The sequence below is a fragment of the Callithrix jacchus genome, chromosome 9 (assembly GCF_049354715.1).
Source record: "Callithrix jacchus isolate 240 chromosome 9, calJac240_pri, whole genome shotgun sequence".
Taxonomy (NCBI): Eukaryota; Metazoa; Chordata; class Mammalia; order Primates; family Cebidae; genus Callithrix; species Callithrix jacchus.
This window is the reverse complement of record NC_133510.1, coordinates 103,360,210-103,370,384: the sequence shown is the minus strand read 5'-3', so window position 1 is coordinate 103,370,384 and position 10,175 is coordinate 103,360,210.

Here is a 10,175-nt window from a genome sequence, read left to right as displayed (position 1 = left end):
CCAGCCTGGCCAACATGGTGAAATCCCATCTCTACCAAAAATACAAAAATTAGCCATGTGTGGTGGTGGGCACTTGTAATCCCATCTACTTGGGAGGCTGAGACAGGAGAATCACTTGAACCTGGGAGGTGGAAGTTGGAGTGAGCCGAGATCATGGCACTGCACTCCAGACTTGGTGACAGAGAGAGACTCTGTCTCAAACAAACAAACAAAAATTCTCAACTAAGAGTTTGTGAAAAGGTTTCAAAGGTTCAAAGTACAATATACTTTCTGAAACTGTAGGCTGTTTATGTATCTGTGCTTATGGCATTTTTCTTTCTTTTTTTTTTTTTTGAGATGGAGTTTCACTGTTGTTACCGAGACTGGAGTGCAATGGCACGATCTCGGCTCACCGCAACCTCCACCTTCTGGGTTCAAGCAATTCTCCTGCCTCAGCCTCCCGAGTTGCTGGGACTACAAGCACGCACCACCATGCCCAGCTCATTTTTGTATTTTTAGTAGAGATGGGGTTTCACCATGTTGACCAAGATGGTCTCGATCTCTTGACCTCGTGATCCACCCGCATCGGCCTCCCAAAGTGCTGGGATTATAGACGTGAGCCACCGCACCTGGCCTATGGCACTTTTCTTCTAGGAAGACAATCTATGGCTGTCACCAGATTTTCATGAGGACTATGGCTCAACCACAGTAAAAACCACTGGTTCCAGAATGTAACAGTCTTTATTGATGTGTTTTTATGTATTTCCCAAATTTTCTTTTTACCTTATGGATAAATTATTAAATATCCCAATGTTATATTAACATAAGAACATTGACTGGTTGCCATAGCTCACGTCTGTAATCCCAGCACTTTGGTAGGCTGAGGTTGGGGGATCGCTTGAGCCCAGGAGTTCCACGACCAGCCTGTGCAGCATGGCAAAACCCCATCAGTACTAAAAATGCAAAAATTAGCCAGGTGCAGTGGTGGGTGCCTATAGTCCTAGCTGCTCAGGAGGCTGAGGTGGGAGGATCACTTGAGCCCAGGAGCTGAGGTTGCAGTGAGCTGAGATTACACCACTGCACACAAGCTAAGGTTTAAAAAAAAAAAAAAAAAGCATTAAGCTAGATGACTTCTAAGTTTTTCCCATTTAAAAAGGAAAAAAAGAAAAGCCAGGTGTGGTGGCTCATGCCTATAATCTCAGCACTTTGGGGTAGGCCAAGGTGGGCAGATCACCTGAGGTCAGGAGTTTGAGACCAGCCTGGCCAACATGGTGAAACCACATCTCTACTAAAAATACAAAAAATTAGTCAGGCATGATGGTGAGAACCTGTGATCCTAGCTACTTAGGAGGCTGAGACAGGAGAATTGCTTGAACCCAGGAGGCGGAGGTTGCAACGAGCTGAGATCATGCCATTGCACTCTAGCCTGGATGACAGAGCAAGACTCTGTCTAAAAAAAACAAAAACAAGAAAAGCAACCCAATATGTGACACTAGAAGATAAAATGCAACCCAATTGTATGACACTAGAAGATAAAACTGCCCTAATCTGTGTATGGCTGTTTTTAAAGGTGGAAAGGAAGTTAATATACCTCCAAAGGAAGACCTGAGAGAGTACCTGAAGAGATACCAGGAAAATACTGAAAACATGCCACCAAGCCCTCTTCAAAAAAAGAGTTTCCTCATTAGGAAAGCTACCATTTTATTTTGTTTTATTTTATTTATTTTTTTGAGATAGAGTTTCACTCTTGTTGCCCAGTCTGGAGTGCAGTGGCACAGTCTCAGCTCACTGTAACCTCTGCTTCCCAGGTTCAAGTGATTCTCCTGCCTCAGCCTCTCAAGTAGCTGGGATTATAAGCACCCACCACCACACCCAACTGATTTTTTTTCTTTATTTTTAGTGGAGATGGGGTTTCAACATGTTGGCCAGGCTGGTCTTGAACTCCTGACCTCAGATGATCCAACCGCCTCAGCTTCCCAAAGTGCTGGATTAAAAATGAGCCACTGCGCCCAGCTGAAAGTTGCCATTTTAATGTTCGTGTGAGTCGGGTAGGGAATTGCTAGTCATCGCTATGAATGGTGGATACTTTGACAAATGCTTTAAGGATATCACCATGTTCTTGCATTTGCTGCTCAGAAAATTATAACCTTAGACAAATATCTTCACGCTGAGCCTCAGTTTTTTTTTAAATCTCTAAAATAAAAATACACATGCACAGATTTATATTTTTAAGATTGAGCTATTCCTTTAATAGTTTAAGGTTGAAAAAAAGAAAAAATGAAATAAATTTGAAAAAAAAATTTTTAAAGATTGAGCCAGATAATACCTTCCAACTCATTGATGGATGACAGTCATTTCTCCATCTGTAAATAGTGGATTCATGAGGGAGAATGTGTGGTATGGTAACAAAAATATGGACTCTGCAGTCTACAATTCAATGCAATTCCCATCAAAATACTACCATCATTCTTTATAGAACTAGAAAAACAATCCTAGGCTGGGCTTTGTGGCTCATGCCTGTAATCCCAGCACTTTGGGATCCTGAGGTGGGTGGATCACCTGAGGTCAGGTTAGAGACCAGCCTGGCCAAACATGGTGAAAACCCATCTCTACTAAACATACAACAATTAGCTGGGCATGGTGGTGCACACCTGTGATCCCAGCTACTTAGGAGGCTGAGACACAAGAATCACTTGAACCCAGGAGGTGGAGGATACAGTGAGCTGAGATTGCACCACTGAACTCCAGCCTGGGTAACAGAGCAAGGCTCTGTCTCAAAACAAAACAAATAGACAAAAAAAGAGTAATGTAATCCCAGAACTTTGGGAGGCCGAGGTGGGTGGATCACAAGGTCAAGATATTGAGACCATCTGGCCAACATGGTGAAACCCTGTCTCTACTAAAAATACAAAAATTAGCTGGGCATGGTGGTGCACACCTGTAGTCCCAGCTACTTGGAGGCTGAAGCAGGAGAATTGCTTGAATGTAGGAGGCAGAGGTTGTGGTGAGCCGAGATTATGCCACTGCACTCCAGCCTGGCATCAGAGCAAGACTCCATATCAACAACAACAACAAAAGTAGAAAAGAAAAAACAATTCTAAAATTCATATGGAAACAAAAAAGAGCCTGCATAGCCAAGATAAGACTCAGCAAAAAGAAAAAATCTGGAGGCACCACATTACCTGATTTTAAACTATGCTATAATGCCATAGTCACTAAAAAAGCATGGTACTAGGGTAAAAATAGGCACATAGACCAATGGAATAGAATAGAGAACCCAGAAATAAACCCAAATACGTATAGCCAACTGATTTTCGACAAAGCAAACAAAAACATAAAGTGGGGAAAGGACACCCTATTCAACAAATGGTGTTGGGATAATTGGCAAGCCACATGTAGGAGAATGAAACTAGATCCTCATCTCTCACCTTATACAAAAACCAACTCAAGATGGATCACGGACTTAAATCTAAGAACTGAAACTATGACAATTCTAGAAGATAACATCAGAAAAACTCTTCTAGCCATTGGCTTAGGCAAAGATTTCATGACCAAAAACCCAAAAGGAAATGCAACAAAAACAAAGATAAATAGTTGGGTCTTAATTAAATGAAAGAGCTTTTGCACAGCAAAAAGAACAGTTTGCAGAGTAAACAGCCCACAGAGTCGGACTTCATATCTATATATCTGACAAAGGACTTATATCCAGAATCTACAAGGAACCCAAATCAGCAAGAAAAAAACAAATCCCATCAAATAGTGGGCTAAGGACATGAATAGACAGTTCTCAAAAGAAGATATACAAATGGCCAACAAATATATGAAAAAATGCTCAACATCACTAATGATCAGGGAAATACAAATCCAAACCACAGTTCAGTACCACCTTACTCCCGTAAGAATGGCCATAATCTAAAAATAAAAAAAATAATAGATGTTGCATGGATGTGGTGAACAGGGAACACTTCTACACTGCTGATGGGAATGTAAACTAGTACAGCCACTATGGAAAACAATGTGGAGATTCCTTAAAAAACTAAAAGTAGAACTATCATTTGATTCAGCAGTCCCACTACTGGGTATCTACCCAGAGGAAAAGAAGTTATTATACAAAAAAGATATTGCACACACATATTGATTGCAGCACAATTCACAATTGCAAAAATATGGAACCAACCCAAATGCCCATCAATCAACAAATGGATTAAAAAAATGTGATATATAGATAGCCACACACACAATGGAATACTATGCAGCCATAAAAAGGAATGAAATAATGGCATTCACAGCAACCTGGATAGAACTGGAGACTATTATTCTAAGTGAAGTAACTGAGGAATGGAAAACCAAACATCATATGTTTTCCCTCATAAGTGGGAGCTAAGCTATGAGAATGCAAAGGCATAAGAATGATACAGTGCACCATGCACAATGGCTCATGCCTGTAATCCCAACACTCTGGGAGGCTGAGGCAGGGGGATCATCTAAAGTCAGGAGTTCAAGACCAGCCTTCCCAACATGGTGAAACCCCATCTCTACTAAAAATACAAAAATTAGCTGGGCACGGTAGCAGGCACCTGTAATCATGGCTACTCAGGAGGCTGAAGCAGGAGAATTTCTTGAACCCAGGAGATGGAGGCTGCAGTGAGCCAAGATCATGCCACTGCACTCCAGCCTGGGTGACAGAGCAAGACTCCATCTCAGGAGAAAAAAATTTAAAAAAGAATGATACAGTGGACTTTGGGGACTCGGGGCAGGGGAAGAATGGGAAGGGATAAGGGATAAATGGCTACAAATTTGAGTTCAGTGTATACTGATTGGGTGATGGGTAAACCAAAATCTCACAAATTACCACTAAAGAGTTTATTCATGTAACCAAATACCACCTGTTCTCCAAAAATCTATGGAAATGAAGAATTTTAAAAAACAAAATATGATAATTTAAAAAAACCTTAAAAAAAGGAATATGGGCTCTGGAATCATAGACCTGATTTACTATTTGACTTGTTTGGGTTAAAAGGGAAAATACTAGCACATGAGTATCCTGGATTACAGTAAAATATAGTTTATAAATAGAATTACTAGAAATTAGAGTTGTTAAGCATACTTTGTCTTATTTTGTTATTATTATTTAAATTGAATATTTCCTACAACATTCCCTAATGGAGCTTATTTTTATCAACGTGTATATGTATACACATACATACTACTACTCAATGAAACTTGTAAACAATGAAACTTTATAAGCAACGAAACTTGTTTACAAAGAAACAGTGACTTCTACTGAATGATTTTTGAAGGTTCTGAGGCATTAATTTTTCTAAAGAGAAATTTCTGACCGAGCAGTGCCATGCCACCTAGTGACAGCTTCATAAAGTACAATTATTAGGCTTAAAACGAAGTTTCCAAGGGTATCTTCCTTCATTCAATGTTAGGCTAAACATTTTGGAGGTACTTAAATGTAAAGCATTTTTCTCTATATAAATAAATAAAATCCACCTTCAATTACTGAAAATCTTTCCTCTTGATAGAATATTTAGTAAATTTCCATGACCATTAACTGTCTGATTCATAACACTTGAGGCTAAACATTTTGGAGGTACTTAAATGTAAAGCATTTTTCTCTATATAAATAAATAAAATCCACCTTCAATTACTGAAAATCTTTCCTCTTGATAGAATACTTAGTAAATTTCCATGACCATTAACTGTCTAATTCATAACACTTGAGACTGTTTAAACTTCTTAGATTATTCACAGTCTGTACGAGATGACAAAGAATGTTTGCTCGACCAAACTTTAGTCAGGCTCCTGAATCTTCTTCTAGTCCCATCTGTGTACTTCCTTGTAAAATCCCATTTTAGCAAAGAACCCTGCTGCATCAGTTTAGCAAGAAGCCCCCACCATCCATATCTGATCATCCTCAATATCCAATCAGATTCCTCATCCTTCATCATCCCCCAGAGATTATGTGTCATCATCCCGGCCTGTCTTCAGCAAGAATACTGTTAGGACAGTTTAGCCAGAATCTCCCTTACCCCTGAGGTTTTTCTCACAGTAATTTTTCATTCATTGACCTGCTTCTTGGCTATAAATTCCTACTACTTGCAATGCCGTATTCAGATTTGAGGCTAGCCTCTCTTCCTAACTGCAGAATCCCATAGCAATGGTCCCTATACCTAATTGGTCCTGAATAAAATGGTCCTTAATAAAATAATCTTTTAGCAAGTATCACTAAATAATTTTTTTTGTCGACAGGTACTATCCACATAAATAAAAGTTTGTTTGTTTGTTCATTTGTTTTTGGAGGCAGGGTGTAACTCTGTCACCCAGGCTGGAGTGCAGTGGTGTGATCACGGCTCACCACAGCCTCGACCTCCTGAGTTCAAGCGATTCTCCCCAGCCTCCTGAGTAGCTGGGACTACAAGCACATGCCACCAACCCCAACTAGATTTTTGTAGAGACGGCATTTCATTATGTAGTCCAAGATTTTGGACTCCAAAAGATTTTCTAACTCCAAAAAAATTTTTTTGAGACAAAACTTTTTTCTTGTTATGTAACTTTTATATATAAAGAATTAAAGACTGAATTTCATTATTGAGATCTTGTTCCTGGAAATCTTTCCTTCCTGTACACTCTGCAAGTAGATTGGAAGTGCTTCTATTTGCTAATTACTTGCATGCTCAAAGGATTTTGGTAACACACACACACAAAAAACAAAGTTGGGGTTGAAGCCTTATCTCTGACACTTAACCACCCTATAACCAATGATGCTACCTAATCATTTATTCATGAGTATAATCATTCAGCTTTTCATCTATGCCAGGTATGATGCAGGAGACATAAAGTGGATGTCATAGTCCCAGCCTTGGAAAAGTAACTCTAATACAGGGAACATGAATGTGACATTAACAATGTAGTAAATGTATAGAGGTGTGAATACAGAACTCTACACAACTGATTTATTATGGCATCTTAAAGGCTTCAGGGAGAAGCAGTATTTAAACTTGGTTGTGAAATCTGAATGGGAGTTAGAATTTGGGACAGCATCTCTGGAAGAGGGACGAGGATGTTCAAACAGACTGGGTTGACAAAGAACATTTTATACATATTTCCATCTTTTGGGGGGGTGTATGCATATGTAGACATGAAAATTATATATATGTATGTATATAGGAACGGCAGATTGGGTTAGAAAGATGAGTTGAGAGTAAATTTAACTTTCATATGTTTAGAATGAGGTAATTGTGAACATCTAAATTGAAGGTGTGGTAAAACATAAACTTCAAAATTAGACCCACCTGTGTTTGACTCACAAGTCCACTACCTAATGTGACCTTGAACAGTTTACTCATTCTTCTGAACCTAGGTTTTCTCATTTGCAAAATGGGGCTAGTATATAATTGTTGCAGTTAGGATTAAATGACATATATACATTGCTTGTCACAGATTAGGCTATTTCAATAAGTGCTATCCTCCCTCACCCTCCAGCCAGTGTTTCTCAAAGTAGTACAAGGTCTACCTGTACCAGGATCACCTGAAGTGCTCGTTACACAATGACGCCTTTCCATACCTAATGAATTAATTTACTGAGTGGAGCTTGAAACTGAAATTTAACTATCACGCTGGAGTTGTGAGGCATCTAAATTATGTTAATTAACCTGTATACAAAAAAAAATTTTTTTTTAGATGGAGTCTTGCTCTGTCACCCAGGCTGGAGTGCAATGGCGCTATCTTGGCTCACTACAACCTCCTCCTCCTGGGTTCAAGCAATTTTCCTATCTCAGCCTCCCAACTAGCTGGGATTATAGGCATATGCTACCACATCTGGCTAATTTTTGCATTTCTTTTTTTTTTTTTTTTTTTCTTCAGTAAAGCTGGGGTTTCACCATGTTGGTCAGGCTTGAACTCCTGACCTCTGGTGATCTGCCCACCTCAGCCTCCCAGAGTGCTGGGATTACAGGTGTAACCCACTGTGCCTGGCAAAGACTTCTAATTACACAACTGTTCACTGACTCAAGTTTCTATGAGGATTTTCCCTAAGCTAAAAATAAGAAACCACTTACCTTTCTTTCAGAAATAATATGATACTTTGAAAAATGGATATATGAGAAGTATTCCTCTTTTTTTTTTTTTTCCTGAGGCAGGATCTCTCTCTGACACCCACGCTGGAGTGCAGTTGTGTGATCTTGGCTCACTACAACCTCTACCTCTCAGGTTCAAGTGCTTCTCCTGCCTCAGCCTCCTGATTAGCCACCACACCCGCCTAATTTTTGTATTTTTAGTAGAATCAGGGTTCCACCATTTTCTTGATTCTTAAAGTCCAAGTTCAGAGTAAAACTAGGTGCTTTAAAGATGGGTCAAGGATGCTAAATACTAACCATTAACAAATTAGCAACAAAAAGTTAATACAACGCTAAACTGGACAAAGATTTTGATAAGGTTATTCCTTTATTTGTTGTGTGTTTTACTGTAAGACTGTCACTAGGGGTCAGGCATGGTGGCTCACGCCTGTAATACTAGCACGTTGGGAGGCCAAGGCAGGCAGATTGTTCAAGCCCAGGAGTTGGAGACCAGCCTGGGCAATGTGGCAAAACCCCATCTCTACAATAAAATTAGCCAAGGCGTGGTGGTGCACACCTGTAATCCCAGCTACCCAGAAGGCTAAGGTATGAGAATCACTTGCTGTGAGGGGTGATTGAGCCACTGCACTTTAGCCTGGGTGACAGAATGTGACTCTGTCTCACACACACACACACACACACACACACTTTTAAAAATTTGCAGGGTACAGTGGCTCACACCTGTAATCCCAGCACTTTGGGAGGCCAAGGCTGGTGGATAACTTGAGGTCAGGAGTTCGAGACCAGTCTGGCCTACATGGTAAAACCCTGTATCTACTAAAAATACAAAAAAATTAGCCTGGCCTGGTGTTGGGCGCTTATAATCCCAGCTACTTGGGAGGCTGAGGCAGGTGGGAGGCGGAGGTTGCAGTGAGTCAAGATCGCACCACTGCACTCCAGTCTGGGTGACAGAGTGAAACTCACTCTCAAAAAAAAAAAAAAAAAGATTGTCACTAGAAACAATTTTTAGTTCAGGGCTTATATCAGAATAAAAGGGATATAATTAGCAATTAAACTGTTTACAAAAATTGAAGGCCAGCGCAGTGGCTCACGCCTATATTCCAGTATTTTGGGCGGCCAAGGTGGGCAAATCACCTGAGGTCAGGAGTTTGAAACCAGCCTGACCAACATGGTGAAACCCCATCTCTACTAAAAATACAAAAATTAGCTGGGCATGGTGGTGCGTGCCTGTGATCTCAGTTACTCAGGAGGCTGAGGCAGGAGAATCATTTGAACCCAGGAGGCAGAGGTTGCAGTAAGCCGAGATGGCGCCATTGCACTCCAGCCTGGCAACAAGAGCGAAACTCCATCTCAAAAAAGAATTGAATAAATATATATTTAAATATATAATGAAAATGTGAGTGAATACAATTTGAAAACTGTTTTTGTGTTAATAAGTTATACAAATTATAAAATTATACAATTCAGTATTTCGTTTGCAAACTCTTTAGTGCTTCAATAATTATTCAAATTTAAATTTTCCTGATTTCTCTTTTCCCTACTGTTTTTGTTGTGTTTGTTTTTTAGAGACAAGGTCTTGCTCTGTCACAAAGGCTGGAGTGCAGTGGTATGATCGTAGTTCACTACAGCCTCTAACTCCTGGGCTCAAGCTCTCTTCCTGCCTCTGCCTTCCAAAGTGCTGGGATTACAGGCATGAGCCACCTTGCTTAGCCCCTACTGTTTTCTCTTGAATCCTCACCCTCCTTTCTTTGATTCATTGTCGTCTTACTACAGTACTGTATCCCTAATCAGTTTTTTCAGAAATGGTCTCAAGAGTGGTGCTTTGAGTCCTTGTTTATCCAAAAGTGTCTTTTTTGTCCCCGGGCTTTGAATACTGGTTTGACCATGTACTGCAGCTCCTGTTGCTCAACATTTAGTGTAACTTCCTTATAGTATGTCTTCCTAAACTTCAGCGAGCCCCCACACCATATTGTATCAGGGTTAATTTGTGTAACCAATAGAATATGGGAGAAGTGATGGCATGTCACTTCCAAGATGCAGCTATAAAAGCCTGCAGCTTCCATCTTGCATGTGTGCTTGGGCACACACACACTCTCTCTCTTCCCCTCTCCT